Source organism: Podarcis cretensis (assembly GCF_951804945.1).
Source record: "Podarcis cretensis genome assembly, chromosome: 10".
In the NCBI taxonomy this organism is placed as follows: Eukaryota; Metazoa; Chordata; class Lepidosauria; order Squamata; family Lacertidae; genus Podarcis; species Podarcis cretensis.
The window spans coordinates 15,855,083-15,870,759 of NC_137179.1; the positions used below are offsets into that span (position 1 = coordinate 15,855,083).

Below are 15,677 nucleotides of genomic sequence, written 5' to 3' on the forward strand. Positions count from 1 at the left end.
TGCTCCTGCCACCTGAGGCAGTTGCTTCACCTTGCCTCCTAGTTGGGCCGGCCTGCTGAGCTAGTTGGCTCAGTGGTTTGACTCAGTATAAGGTAGCTTGCTAGGCTCCCCTCTTCCCTTTTTTGCAGTTTGATGTAAAAGAATGCAATCTCCTATAGGTTTGAAAATCCAAAGTGGAACAAATCTTTATCAAATGCATTATGAATGCAGGTCCTCCCCCCTCCTTTTTTTTTTTTTAAAAAAGAGATGTATTCAGCCAACAGTTGCCCATAGCACTGAGACCTCACATCAAAATAACGATATGCAAATCAATTACACGCACACTGAAACTTCAAAGCAATGCTATAATGTGCTTGCATCCTTGATACATGATACTATTATTAACAATCTGTATTAGACATAATTTGGCAAATGCTAATTACGGGTTTTAATTAATAGTTTCATTTGAATAAGACACGAGGATTTCACACTTTGGGGGACTAATGAATTTGCTTAGGATTTATTTATTTTTTAAAATGAAAAACACCGCTCCCCAATTCCTTCATTTCCTTCAAATGGAGCCACTATATCTTCCCTCTCTACAGGAGGAGAGTCAATGTTTGGCTTTCTGATCTTACTTCTTAAACTAAATAAAACTTGCTGCATTGATCCTGAATAGCGCTTTTTAAAATATGTCCTTGTAGACGATGCTATAAATGCCAGAGTTTTTAGCAATCAGAATTTATGGTGACTCTCAATTTTTATTGCACTATAAAAAACGCCTAGTCATGATGACACCTCCAGCTGCATTTTCTGTGAAATGCAAGAAATGTTTTGGAACAGAGGAAGCCAGTCACTTCAGCAGAGCCGAACTTTTTCAACTTCTGTAGCTGATTCCTCTAAATTCAAAAAGACTTCCAGAAACTTCAGCAATCCTAAAGTTCTTTTGCCTTGGATTTTTGCATAGAAGGAGTTGGGATGGATGTGTGAGCGTTTCCGTTTCTCCCTCTCCTTTGTTCTTCCAATATTAAGTTCAATTTGCCACTTTGCAACGTCAGTTTGTGATAGAAGTAGGTTGTACACAGCCTTTCTGACCCACCTAGTGGCTCAGATCAAGGCGGCATCAAGTTGACCTGTGTAACAGACACCCAAAAGGGCACAGTGAAGACAACTGCCAGAAGTCAAGAGGCAGGGAGTTCCGAAGTATAGGTTCTGCCACACTAAAATATCAATTTCTTACACATGTGGAATGGTAAATATACATTTCCCTTTAATATAATGCATTTTTGTATCTTTTCATAAATTTTTATATCCTTTCCCCCCAGTGCTTCCTCCCCCAGAAAAATAAGTGCTGGTACTCACCATGAAGTCATTACAGTAAGTGCCACACTTTTTTACAACAACAACAACAACAACAACAACAACAACAAAGAGGTGCCGGTACTTCATACCCCTGAGTACCCTCTGGGGGGGGGAAAGCACTGATTTCCCACAATATTTGCAATTTTGTCCACATTTTGGTGAATGAGGCCTGAGGGGAGGGGCAGTACCTCTGGTGGGGGACACTTCATGCTCCTACTGGGGTAGTTAGTCCACCTTTGGTCCCCACCCTGCACTCAGCTCTCACCTGGGGCTCCTAGAATCTGTCAGCAAGTGACAGGGGCAACAACCTGAGAACAGCTTCGAATAGCTGGCTAGACCAGGTGAGAGTAGCCGATGGGTCTCAAGCCCTCAGTGAGTTAGGGACTTCCACTCCATGCGAAGATCGGCTCTGGCGGATTGAGTAGATGAGATCACGGGTCCAACAGTCAAGAAGGCAGTTTCTTCATGGGCTGTAGAGGGAAGTGAGGGGCAGATAGGGCTTGTCTATCTGGGAATGCAGCCCATCTAGGAGAAGGAAAACTCTGTCCCTAAACTTCTGCTGCCTTTCAGTTATACCCTTGTACCTTGGTTCTTGAATGCCCCAGATCTCATACTTTTCGGCTCCTGAACAATCAAAAACCGGAAGCGAGTGTTCCAGTTTTTGAACGTTCTTTTGGAAGCTGAATGTCCGGCAGGGCTTTCATGGCTTCTGATTGGCTGCAGGAGCTTCCTGCAGCCAATCAGAAGCCGCACTTTTGAAGTCAAACGTTTTGGAACAGATTCCATTTGACTTTCAAGGTACGACTGCACTCATTCATGAGGAAGGCTTTGGGAGTAAACCCTGAGGAGAAATCTGTATCTGCTGCCTTGTGGGACATCTTCAGGAAATGAAAAGGCTAAGGAAAAAACCCTGCACAAATCCAGAGTTGAGCCCCTAAGACAGTTTGATAGCATTTTGTACGCCTCATTCTGGCAACTCCTGCAGCCACCTGGTGGCAAGTGTATTGCTCTGCTTTCCTTTGGACCACATCAGCAAGGCCGAGAACAGTAGGGTCTTGTCATCTGGGCAGTCCATACTCATTGCTCAGGCTTGTGCCCTGCGGAGGCTAACAGATAAAAAACAATGTGGGAAACAGCAGTTTCGAGTTTCCGGTCTCTGATGCCACAGTGGGGGCTGTGACTCTCCAGTGATTTGACTTTACTCTAGAGGTGCGTTCCATTCTCTTTTGAAGCAGATGGAGGAGCAATAACAACAGAAATGCCAATTTTCCCTAATATTTGCATTTTTGTACACATTTTGGGTCTGTGGGAGGGCTGCAGCACAAAATCCAGAGAAGTTCAAATTTAGAAGAAAGACTGTGTTTGTGTTCTGTTGTTTCAGGAACTGAAAATTAAGGAAGGCTTACATTGAGATGCAAGCTGAACCCATTTCTACCTTATTCCTAGGAAATGTCATGGGTAGGGTTATGGTTAATCAACCCCCAGCGTGGTGTAGTGGTTAAGAGAGGTGGACTCATAATCTGGTGAACCAGGTTCGCTTCCCTGCTCCTCCACATGCAGCTGCTGGGTGACCTTGGGCTAGTCACACTTCTCTGAAGTCTCTCAGCCTCACTCACCTCACAGAAGGGAATGGAAATGAGATTGTTAGCTGCTTTGAGACTCCTTAAGGGGAGTAAAAGGCGGGATATCAAGTCCAAACTCTTCTCTTCTTCTTCTTCCACTGCAATCTCTCTCATTTGTCCTATATCTGGGTTTTCTAGGTGCATCATGGGTAGGGGGTTGGGAGGGACTGGAGAAGGAGTGTAAAGGTGAAAGGAGAAATCAGTGCATCACAGCCTTCTTTTGCTAGTTGTATGGGTTTTTTGGTAGCAGTCTGTGTCTAGTATAGCCAGCCTGGGTCTAGCAAAGCTAACCTGAGCTGTCAATCAGTCAACCGGGCCATTATGATCACAATGATTTTTCATATATACATACACACGTACATACTGTAAACGTGACTAAACATTACAGTGATCATGCCTAGTATGATTCTCTCCCCACCCCAGCAACGAAATTAAACAACTGTCTCTGGATGGCATAATTAAAAAAAGTCTCTTAATCACAGCACAAGTTAGCAAGATATGGACAAGACGTAATTACATAGTGAAAATTGTCTCAGCTCTGCTAACTCTGGTATTAAGATATTTCACAAGAACATGGCAAAAACAATGTCACATTATTCCTCCAATTCATTAATAAGCTGTTTTTGCACACTATTCTTCATGGTGTATTAACTTGTGACAGAGGTCAGGCCTACATTAAATTATAGAATAAATTACTATAGTTAACAGTGGTATTTGACAGCTTTTTAGGTATCTGCTATACAGAAATTGTTCTGTATAAGGTTATTTTTTTGTATTTAAAAAATTGTGATTCCTGCTCCCTTTGATGCAAAAAAGTGAGACATGGAATATTTTTTTTATCTCAATACCTTAATGTATCACCACCTGAAATAATTAGATTCATAAAGTACAGATATTGAGAAAGCAACAAAAAATTATACTTATTTATTGTATTCATATCCTACCTTTTTCTCCAAGGTGCTACATGGTTCATGCCTCCTCATTTAATCCCCAAAACAACCCTGTGAGGTAGGCTAAGAGGCAGCAATTGGCCCAAAGTCAACCAGTGAGCTTTGGTGTAGTGGTTAAGAACGGTAGACTCATAATCTGGTGAACCGGGTTTGCGTCTCTTCTCCTCCACATGCAGCTGCTGGGTGACCTTGGATTAGTCACACTTCTTTGAAGTCTCTCAGCCTCACTCACCTCACAGAGTGTTTGTTGTGGGGGAGGAAGGGAAAGGAGAATGTTAGCTGCTTTGAGACTCCTTTGGGTAGTGATAAAGCCGGATATCAAATCCAAACTCCTCCTCTTCCTCCTCCTCCTCTTCTTCTTCTTCTTGGCAACGTGAGGGATTTGAACCCTGGTCTCCTAGTCCGATATGCTAACCACTGCACCACACTGTCTCTGTTCATCTGCTGTTTTGATATTACCACTAGGCAAGTCTCATTAAATTCATTTTTTTAAAATAATATTTATTAAAGATTTTCAAATATAACAAAAAAAGAAAAACATCCAAATTTAAGGCCTTATTTTCAATATCATCTTTCCAGGACTTCCCCCTCCCCACCCACTTGTATTCCAATTCTTTCAAATAGATTCAACAAATTCTTACCCCAAATTTTAAAATTATTATCATTAACCCAATTTAAAAAATATTTTCCCATCCCCTAAAATCGACCTGTTCCCTTCCACGAGTTCCCCTCTTTAATATAAGATACAGATTAACATAAAAGAATTAAAGAAAGAATAAAATATAATTTAACACCCTTTGGATTCCAAATTTCCCTCCCCCCTTTCCCGGTTGCGTTCCAAATGTCCATCAAATCCACTATCTCCTGGAGCTCCCACATCTGAACCATAATCTAAGCCATAATCCTTCACCAGTCCGCTTTGCCGTCTTTTTAGTAATCTTTACCGTCTTTTAATCATCTTTAATTTCAAATGTCCAATCTTAGAAAGGGTCTATCTTCCAACTTTGTCCAGTTCTTGTTTTTCTTGTTGTTCTTGATGTTCTCTCTTCTCCTCTTTTTTTTTTTTCTTTTTTCCCCCTGCTCTCCTGCACAAATGTTCTAATTCCAAAAAGCTTGTAATTCCTCTACAGAGGCTTTGTAATTCAGGAACAAAACATTACGTCAAGTCCCTTCCATTCTTCAATAGATAAATCTATTGTCTCCTTTAGTGTGTAGACCTCTGTAGACAAAATAGTGTTCCATTTCTGCAGTTTCCCAGGAGATAAAATGTCCGATTCAAATTCCATGCCAGCGATACTTGTAATAACCCACAGCTCCTCTAGAGGGATTATAGTGACTCAGTTTCATTCCCGATCTCACCCACCAGTCAAAGTAACTTATTATTCCTTGTTTTAAACAGTTTATATCCAATTTATAACAAATGTAACCAGCAAAGTCCTCGTAACAAAGTTCTCTTTTTGTTCTTCAGTTTTGGCAGCTCCTTTGACAGCTGTCAAAACCTCTATTTCTCCTCTCCAGGTGCTCTCACGGATCGCTCCTGGGGCTTCCGGGGGGGGGGGGTTGTATTTTAATTCACATTCCACTCTTCTCCTCCAGCCCAGCTTATAATTTTCCATCGCGAAATTAAGATCTTTATCAAAAGAAAAGGTTGCGCTCGATCTTAGTTGTCAGGTCCTTTGCTTTAGCTCCTCTACAACAGGGGGGAGGTTGACTTCCTTTTTATACCTCCCCCGCTCGCTCCAAATTTAAGAAAAAAATTATTCCCCTTTTTAATCCAAGTTCCAATTACTCACGGGTTGTTCTTTTAAGTCCAGATTTTCAATGGAAGAAGTCAGCGCTCTCCGCCAAATGGCATGCGGCTTCGCTCGGCAGGGGAAGCGGAGGACTCACAGCACCACCACCCCCCTGTCACCCGCTCCGCAGCCTTTAAAAAGGCTCCTTCGTGTGGTTGGGGGGGGCGCAAACGGTGCCAGCCGAGTCACCATGCCCATGGGTTTCAGCGCCCATGGTTTTTGAGGGTCCCCGCGTCGCCGGCGCGGTAGAACCCAGCCCCTGCCGAGCAGACTCCCTCCAGAGCTCGGAGGGAGTCCGCCATTCGGCGATGGCGCCAACCCGGAAGTCCAAGTCTCATTAAATTCAGTGAGACTTACCTGTGAGGAGACATTTACAGGTCTACACTGTTGGAATGCTTTTTTAAAAAATGAAACAAAGGAAAACTATATTAAAATATGCAACCATTGCATGAAATTCAAAGGTGTCCCTTGACCAGTAGGAAAGAAGCTGCAGGCTTCTCTGTGTCCCCCCCCCCCAAAAAAAAGAATCTTCTCCAGAGGCATAGGAGTGAACGACTAGGGGCCAAGGGGGCTTTGCCCCCCCCCATAAAATATTTGAGGAACCTGCCTCTCCCAAGCTGATGGGCATTGCCGTTCAAATGGTGTGTGTGCACCACATCATGTGATCAATTATGCAGGGTGGGGCTTACCTGCCCCCCCGACTTTTGTTCAAGTTTGCATTCCTGTCCAGAAGGTTGGAGATGGTTTGAAGCAGATATTGAGGGTGAGGGTGGCCGCAAGATGAAGTCCCATCATGGAAGGCAAAGGATGTTCATCCATGGTTGGATGCCAGCACGATCATGTACTAAAGGGAGAAGAGGAACTTTGAAGTCCCAATTGACAAGAAAATTTCTTTTGAGCAAGTGGGAGGACATGACTAGATGCCGCCCATAAAACTGAATCACCTTTGTGCTTTATTTCATCGTTTCCTGTCTTTCTTCTGCAAAATGGGGCTCGCAATACTTTTTTTAAAAAAAACCCCACTCCAGTGAAACAAACCAGATAAATAAGCAATCAGATCCAGGAGTCAATAAATATGAAATAGGTTAATCACAAAAACGAAAACCAATCAATTTTATTTCAGCTGAATTAAAGAAACCTAATTTTCAGAGTAGATATGGCCCTGCTGTGGTGTCACAGTCTACATATTTCATTGCCCCCTACGTTTTCATGTGTGTGGGTGTGCATCATACATTTCTTGACCTCCAATTTCATTGAAGGCCAATGTCTTTTAAATCTATATTCATTCTCTCAGGATTTTGAGCATAACATTTCTGATTAGACACAATGAAGTTCAGGGTTATCCTGCCATGGCAATAGAAACTCATCCAATTTATAATCAGCGTTCTGCACATGTAAGCAGATGAATCCCTGTGTGCTTTATCTTCATACCATCCTCTGCCTATATTAATCACATCTGATTTGTGGGCAATCTGGAGCGCCCAGCTTAGGTGCAAAGGAATGTAAATGCAACTCCCTTGCCTCTTTGCATTCCAAGAACTAAATTAGAAGTGAACCAAATATTTGCCATGTGTGGTTGACCCAAATCCAAACATTGACAGGAGAGTCAGGCAAAGCGTGTTCTCCCTAACAGAGAGCACGTGTTACGGTTGGGGGAACAAGCCACCCTGCCATTACTGGGCAGATTTGGTGAGGAACCCAAGCCTTTAAGTGGTTAAAATTGGGTTGCTGGGGGGTTTTGATTGTTGCCAATTTGGAGGAGGGGTCAGAGTCTTTAAATACAGGGGCCAGAGGTTGGACGTCCTCTTGGCCGTTTTGCACCGGATCACATGGAGCACTTGGACAATCTTCTCATTGTTTGGTTACATTTCTTTATTTCCCCTTTCTTTTTAATCCTCTCTAGTCCCTTAAATAATTTAATTCCCCCCTTTTCCTGTTCGATTTCCCACCCCACCCCTTACCCTGCCCTGTGGGAAGATTCTCCCTGTATCTGTAGCTTGCCTTTCCCAATAGGGAGAGAGCCCCCAATAGGGGCTTTCTTTCGCAAAAAGGTTTCCCCCATTTCTCTTGTTGAAATTGTGGGGCTAGTCAGGGCTGTTCCCAGCTTAGCTGGAATCACTTTCGTTTATAGTATCCCCGAAGGTTGGCTTTATTTTGAGTGTGTGCAGCACTGTTGGCCAAATTTTAAGCTAGCCTTGGGTGGGAGCACTAATTTGGCTTCCTTTAATATTGCTATGAGACTGAAGGAGTGAAGACCAGGGGTCCACTTTGGAGAGCCAGGCTGGAGCCATTTTATAAGCTGAAAGCCATCTTAGAGAGCAAACTAAAAGCTAAAAAGACATTTCTCTCTCCCCTGCTTGCAAAAAAACAATATATATATATATTTTAATACATATTTATTAAAGTTTTTTGAATACAAATGCTTAATAAACAACATAACATATATCATAACATAATTTCGTCACTTCTTTGGACTCCCTCACGTCTCCCGCTCCCACTTACATCTTTACAAAAAAAAATTTCCAAGCAAATTACCCACTTATTTGCAATCTTATGTCCACTCATTTAAATAAAATCTAACAGTTCTCCAAAAAATTTATATTTTCCTTAATCTCACTTATCGTCAAATTCAAATCTAATTCAATGGTAGGCAATTATTTGTGATCTAGCATCCTTCTTAACATTCAACCAAATTACAATATTTTTGTAGATAAATCTTGAATTTCTTCCAGTCTTCTTCAACCCTCTCTTCTCCCAGGTCTCGAATTCTACCAGTCATCTCGGCCAGTTGCATATAGTCCATCAGCTGCATCTGCCACTCTTCCAATGTGGGTAGATCTTGAGTTTTCCAGCTCTTAGCAATAAGTATCCTTGCTGCTGTTGTTGCATACATAAAAAATGTTCGATCCTTCTTTAGCACCTTCTGGCCGACAATATCCAGAAGGAAGGCCTCTGGTTTCTTAGTGAAGGTATACTTAAATACCTTTTTCAGCTATTATATATCATTTCCCAGAAGGCCTTCACTTTAGGGCAGGTCCACCAGAGGTGAAAGAATGTTCCTTCATGTTCTTTACATTTCCAACATTTATTATCAGACAAATGGTATATTTTGGCAAGTTTAACTGGGGTCATGTACCATCTGTATATCATTTTCATTACATTTTCCTTCAGAGCATTACATGCAGTGAAGTTCAGCCCAGTGGTCCACAACCTTTCCCAGTCCTCAAACATAATATTATGCCCAATGTTCTGAGCCCACTTTATCATAACCGATTTAACCATTTCGTCTTGTGTGTTCCATTTTAACAGCAAGTTATACATTCTTGAAAGTACCTTAGTCTTTGGTTCTAACAGTTCTGTTTCCAATTTCGATTTCTCCACCTGGAACCCTACCTTTTTGTCATTTTTAAAGACTTCTTTAATCTGAGCGTAATGTAACCAGTCTCGCACTTTAGCCTTCATTTTCTCAAAACTCTGCAATTTCCAATTGTCTCCATCTTTTTCTAATATTTCCCAATATTTTGGCCATTTGGCCTCCATATTGGGTCTTTTTCGGGCCTTAGCTTCCAGAGGTGAAAGCCACCTCGGAGTTTTGTTTTCCAATAAGTCTTTGTATTTTGTCCAGACATTAAATACTGCTTTCCTGACAATATGGTTCTTAAAGACCTTATTGATCTTAACCTTATCATACCATAAGTATGCATGCCAACCAAAAGCATTGTTAAAACCTTCCAGGTCCAGTACGTCAGTGTCTTCGAGAAGTAGCCAGTCTTTTAGCCAGCAGAAGGCTGCGGCTTCATAGTACAGCTTTAAGTCTGGCAGGGCAAAGCCCCCTCTTTCTTTCGCGTCAGTTAGTATCTTGAACTTAATTCTGGGCTTTTTGCCCTGCCAGATAATTTTAGATATATCTCTCTGCCACTTCCGGAAGCACTCCGTCTTGTCCACAATCTGCAATGTTTGAAACAAAAACAACATCTTTGGCAATACATTCATCTTAACAGCAGCAATTCGGCCTAACAAAGAAAGCTTCAATTTTGTCCAACTATCCAAGTCTCTCTTAATTTCAGACCAACATTTTTCATAGTTATCCTTAAATAGACTCAGATTCTTTGCTGTTATATTTACCCCTAGGTACTTTACCTGCCGGGACGCAGGTGGCGCTGTGGGTTAAAGCCTCAGCGCCTAGGGCTTGCCGAGCGAAAGGTCGGCAGTTCGAATCCCTGCGGCGGGGTGCGCTCCCGCTGCTCGGTCCCAGCGCCTGCCAACCTAGCAGTTCGAAAGCACCTCCAGGTGCAAGTAGATAAATAGGGACCGCTTACCAGCGGGAAGGTAAACGGCGTTTCCGTGTGCGGCTCTGGCTCGCCAGAGCAGCGATGTCACGCTGGCCACGTGACCCGGAAGTGTCTCCGGACAGCGCTGGCCCCTGGCCTCTTAAGTGAGATGGGCGCACAACCCCAGAGTCTGTCAAGACTGGCCCATACGGGCAGGGGTACCTTTACCTTTACCTTTACTTTACTTTTTTAACCACAGTTAATTCTGTTTCTCTCTGAAACCGTTCCGACTCTGTATCTGTCAGATTTTCCCCCAGTACCTTAGTTTTCTGTTTATTTAGTTTGAATCCCGCCACCCGACCAAAATCTTGAATCAATTGTAGTACTCTTTTTGTACTAGATTCTGGCTCCTGCAGGGTCAGAACTAGGTCACCTGCAAAAGCTTTAAGTTTATATTGTTTCGCTCCGACCTGAATCCCTTCCACCAACCGGTCCCCTCTAATCATATTCAAGAGCACCTCCAGAACCGATATAAATAACAAAGGGGAGATCGGGCAGCCTTGTCGTGTTCCTTTTTCAATTTTAAACTCTTCTGTAACCACATTGTTTACTATTAATTTAGCCTTTTGTTCTGAATATATTGCATCAATCCCATTCTCAAAACCCCGACCCACTCCCATTTCTTTTAAGTTTCCCTTCATAAATTTCCAAGAGATATTATCGAAGGCCTTCTCCACATCTATGAAAATTAGCACTGCTTTTGTATTTATATCTGTTTGCAAAAGTTCCAAAATGTCAATAATGTTCCTTGTATTAGCGAACATGTGTCTACCTGGGAGAAAGCCTGCCTGGTCTTTATGAATTACTTCATTTAAAACTTTTTTAAGTCTACTTGCCAGGACATCTGCAAATATTTTGTAATCCACATTTAAAAGGGAGATGGGACGGTAGTTCTTAAGTTGTGTCTTTTCAGAATCCGATTTAGGTATCAATGTGATAAATGCTTCCTTCCACGATTCCGGCGCCCTCCTCCCCTCCATAATTTCATTACTAACCTCCATCAGTGGTTGTATCAAATAGTCTTTTAATATCTTATAATACTTGGAGGTTAGCCCATCTGGTCCTGGAGATTTGCCCAATTTCATGTTTTGAATGGCTTGTTCAATCTCTTGGCGTGTTATTTTACTGTTCAGGAGAGATCTATTTTCTTGTGACAATTTTTTAAGTCCATTTTTCTCCAAAAATTGTTTGATCTCAACCTCATCCTGCGGCCCTTGAGTATATAATTTTTTTAAGTATTTCTGGAAACACTTTCTGATCTCCATGGGGTTCTGAATGTTTCTTCCTTCAATTTCCAAATTTGTAATTGTATTTAATTTTTGTCTCTTCTTCAACTGCCAAGCTAGCAGTTTCCCACATTTGTTTGCCGATTCAAAAATTTTTTGTTTCATTAATTTAATCTTCCACTCTATTTCCTGATTTATCAGTTTAGTATATTGTGCTTGATGAAGTTTGATTTCTCTCAAGATCGGCTGTGACTTCGGGTTTAATCTTAACTTCTTCTCTAGTTCTTTTATTTTCTCCAAAATCTTATCTTTCCTGTCGTTTTGTATCCTCTTCCTTACAGCATTCTGTTGTATCAAGAACCCCCTCATCACTGCTTTACTTGCGTCCCAAATAATTCTTTTTTCCACCGTAGTGTTCATATTTATCTCAAAGTAGTCCTTCAAAACTTTCTGGGCCTTCTTAGTAGTCTCCTGATCTCTAAACAAGTTGTCATTCATCTTCCATCTAAAGGAGCCGGTTGGTAATAGTGTCATATCCATTTTCAATGTGTTATGGTCGGAGCAGGTTTTTGGGCAGATTTCCACCTTTCTGACCTTGGGTGCCAGACCTCTAGTTATCCATATTTGGTCGATTCTTGTCCAAGTCAGCTGGGCTTCAGAGAAAAATGTTCCTTCTTTTCCCAAGGGGTTCTTTGTTCTCCAAATGTCAATCCATTCCATATTGTCTGTCAGTTCAAAAAAAGTCTTTGGTAGTCTGCCGTCTTTTGTAACATTATGGCTTTGTGACTTATCCATATTAGTTGATACGACCCCGTTCATATCTCCCATCATAATGATGTTGTCATAGTCCAGATAATCCAGCATGGTCTCATGCAACTTCTTAAAAAATTCCGATTTCCCTTCATTTGGTGCATAGATTCCTAATATCAGAATCTTTTCCCCTTGATGTTGTATTTCAATTGCCAAGATTCTTCCATGTTTGTCTTTAAATAAAAAATTAGGTGACAGGCTCTCCTTTGCATATATCACCACGCCTCTCTTCTTTACTTTGTCTGAAGATATAAATTCCTGGCCAAGTCTTTTATTTATTAATACTTTTCTGTGGAGCCTAGTCACATGTGTTTCTTGTAAGCAAATAATATCCAGTTGTTCCTTTTTTAATATATGAAAAAAATTCCTCCTTTTTTCCGGAATGTTGCAGCCATTTATATTCCAGCTCAAAAGTTGCAGAGACATCCTGAATAAATCTGGTTATTTTTCTAGGAGTGGTACCTTGTTCGCTGGATCTTCAGGGTCCGAGGGTGCAGGCTCCCCTGGTGCTCCAGGCCCCGAGGGTAATTCAAGTCCTTTTTGAAGGTCCTCTCCGTACGCGAACAGAAACTTATCTCTATCTTCCGATGTTCTAATTTTAATCTTCTTCCCTCTAAAAGTGAAAGATAATCCTTGGGGAAAATCCCACCTGAAGATAATTGAGTTGCTCCTCAACAGTCTTACTAGTTCCAAATAATCAGATCTAAGATCCAACAGTTGTTTAGGGATATCCTTGTAAATTTCAATTCTTTTGTCCAAAATATCCAGTGACTTTCTGTAATGCAGGCCCAAAATCTTGTCCCTTTCCTCCTTTGATCTCAATATTATTAAACAGTCTCTGGGCTTCTCTTTCTTTATAAGTCTTATAAGGCTGATATGATTTTAAAATCTTTTTCCTCTAAGTTCCAAAACTTGGAAAATTCTTTAGTCAAAAACTCAGCTAGGTTGCCTTCTTCCACTTCTGGTACCGACCTTATCCTTAAATTGGTCTCCCTGTTCCGCAGTTCTATCATGGAAAGATAGGTCTGGTGTTCACCTACTTGTTTGCTGAGTGGTCTTACCTCTTTTTCTAAATTTCCCAGTCTTTGGCTGGTATCCTCAGCCAATTTCCGATTTTCCCCTGCAGTCTCCTTCAGTTCTCCAATTGCTTGTACATTCTGTGCAACTTGTCCAGTTAATCTATTCAAACATTCTGTGTTATGGTCAATTTTAGCTGTTTGCTGATCAACTTTTTTGTCCAAAGCTTCCAGTTTTTCAAGAATTTTCTCTAAAGTAGAGCCAATTGCTCCTGAGGCCATCTCTTCCAATTGTAATTCCTCAGTTTCTCCCTCCCCTGCCCGTGGCAGAGAAGCGGCTTCTTCCTCAGAAGTCAGAGTAGGCAAAGTAAGCAAAGCAGGCACAGATGATCTACGTGCCTGAGAGACTGCGGTTAAAGTTGTTTGTCTGGTTCTCGGTCCCTTTTTCCTTGCGCCACTCATTCCAAAGTTATCTAAGAATCAAGGTCAAGCTGAGTTGTTCCCATGAGAAAACAACTGCCCAGATGGTAACAGTCAAACAGGAGGCCGGGAAAAGGAAAGTAAAACAATGTCACTGCTGTAAATCCCAAATCCTCTAGGGGGAGCTTAAAATGTCTTTAGGGAAGAAATCAATTCCAATAAAAATAATAAGATCTAATTTAATGTCCAGGAACCTTCAATAAGGTAGGTTTTAGCAGAGTTAATATTTAAAAAGCCACAGTGTTTCAGATAGTGCTTACTGGTATTCCAAAAGGTGCTTCAAAGTAGCCAGTCCAAACTCCCAGATTGTTTCAAAGTTTAAGTTCAAAGTATCCAACCCTGCAGACTGACTGCTCAGTTACTCAGGCAGTTCCAACACCTGGGTTTCTTGCTTAAATTGTAATCCAAATAGAAGAAAGGTATCCCAGTCCAAATATAGGTCATATAATCAGTTATTTAAAGTCCTTATTCTGCTTAGAAATAATTTCCACGGGTGCACAGATCAGTTAAGTTAAGAGTTCACTCTTTGCCTCCACTCCTCCAGCTCTTTGCTTCGAAGTTCAGTGTCAGCGGAAGACGGACTTCCTATTTTTCGTCACTCCGCTTTCAGCCAAATTCAATACTTTTAAAGTCTCAAAATTTTGTAAAATCCTTATTACTCACAGGTTGTTGCTTTCCGAATCAGAAGTTTTAGGAAGAAAGGTCAGCGCTCACCGGCAGCAGCAGCGCGGCTTCACTCCGCCGATTGCGGAACGACCCACAGCGCCGCAACCCCCTCCGCGATCTGGAGCCCCTTACGGGGTTCCTTCAACGTTTTGGGGGCTGCTCCTGGCGCCCGCCAGGTCCCGAGACCACAGGCTTCTGCCACCTGTGGTTTTCCAAGATGGGTCTCCGCTTCGCCGCAGCGGACGACCCGTTTTCAGCGGAGCTTCCCTCTCCCGACTAGGAAAGGGCAGCCATTGCCGTTCGCGCCGCCTCCGGAAGTGCAAAAAAACCCAATATTTTTGCAACACAGCGAGTTTGCAAGAGGATGCGGTCAGGGGATTTTGCTAGTAGTTGAGCTGTTTCTGAGAAACTGTCTGTTTGCCCAGGATGTCTGCCCACCGCAGGATTCTAAATGCAGACCTAGGCCTGAAACTGTTAAAACCACAAGACCCCTTTTCTGATAAACAGGGGGCCAGAGCATTTACTGGAAACAGCAATTAGGTCAAATAGTTTTTAAGCTCGCAGCGCCACCTAGTGTATAATGCAGCTTGGAACCGAACGAGGCAAAAACCAATTTTCATTGGTTGAGCTTTTAATGAATATGCATAAAGGGGAATGTTTAAGGGGTGGGTCAAGGGGCTGAACTTTGCTTTGCCTAAGGGTATAAAAACTGTCTGCCCCTGGTGTTCGTGGGCATTCTTTCATTTCTTCCTGAATGCACCCCTTTTTGTATTTTGTCTGACAAAATTCAAACTGAATAAAAGACTTTTTTTAAAGAAATATTGCTGCCTGGATTTTTCCATTCTGGTCTGTATTCTGAAGTCCCCAACAAGACTAAGAATCTCAAGAGCAGAAGCAGGGAGGCCTATTCGGCCTGCATGTAACTTCCAAGCCTAAGTCTGCTACAGGTAGCAGTTAATTGTTAAGTCTCTGACACGTGACTCATTCTCGCTATAGGAATGTATCTGCTTGCAGGCCCAGTTGCTGCTAATGTATATCTGACGCAGACAGAGGGCCCCAGAGGCTCCCTGTGCCTCCAAGGACTATGAGCACTCTGTATATGCTCTTGAACTATGCTGTTTCTGAACAAGTTTATTTTCTTTAAGCTTGTTTTGCCCTGATAGTGGCGACTGCCATTTTAGAGATGAGCCATTGTGGCTTAGTGGCTAAAGTGTAGGACTAGGACCTGGGAGACAGGGTTCATATCCCCCTCTTATCCATTGTTATAACAAAACAAACTGCTCCTTTTGGGCTATTCTGTTGCTGGGTAGTTCGGCCCATTTATGATAAAAGAACTTTGGGTTTCTTGGAGGGGTGCTTCCCTCTAAAAGGGCAAGCAGGGGTACCTGGACAAGCTGTGGGCTACCTCAACTCTGCTATTTCACTGGAAACATTTATGCCTG

At 42.1% G+C, this 15,677-nt stretch overlaps 1 long non-coding RNA gene across 1 annotated transcript; it reads right to left on the reverse strand.

Annotated features, from left to right (window-relative positions):
- Positions 1 to 7,572: 7,572 nt before the first annotated feature.
- LOC307225381 lies at positions 7,573 to 15,331 on the reverse strand. Its single transcript, XR_013842955.1, has 2 exons — positions 15,212 to 15,331; positions 7,573 to 7,938 (listed from the first exon to the last, which is right to left on the reverse strand). It is a non-coding gene; the product is annotated as an uncharacterized lncRNA (long non-coding RNA).
- Positions 15,332 to 15,677: the final 346 nt, after the last annotated feature.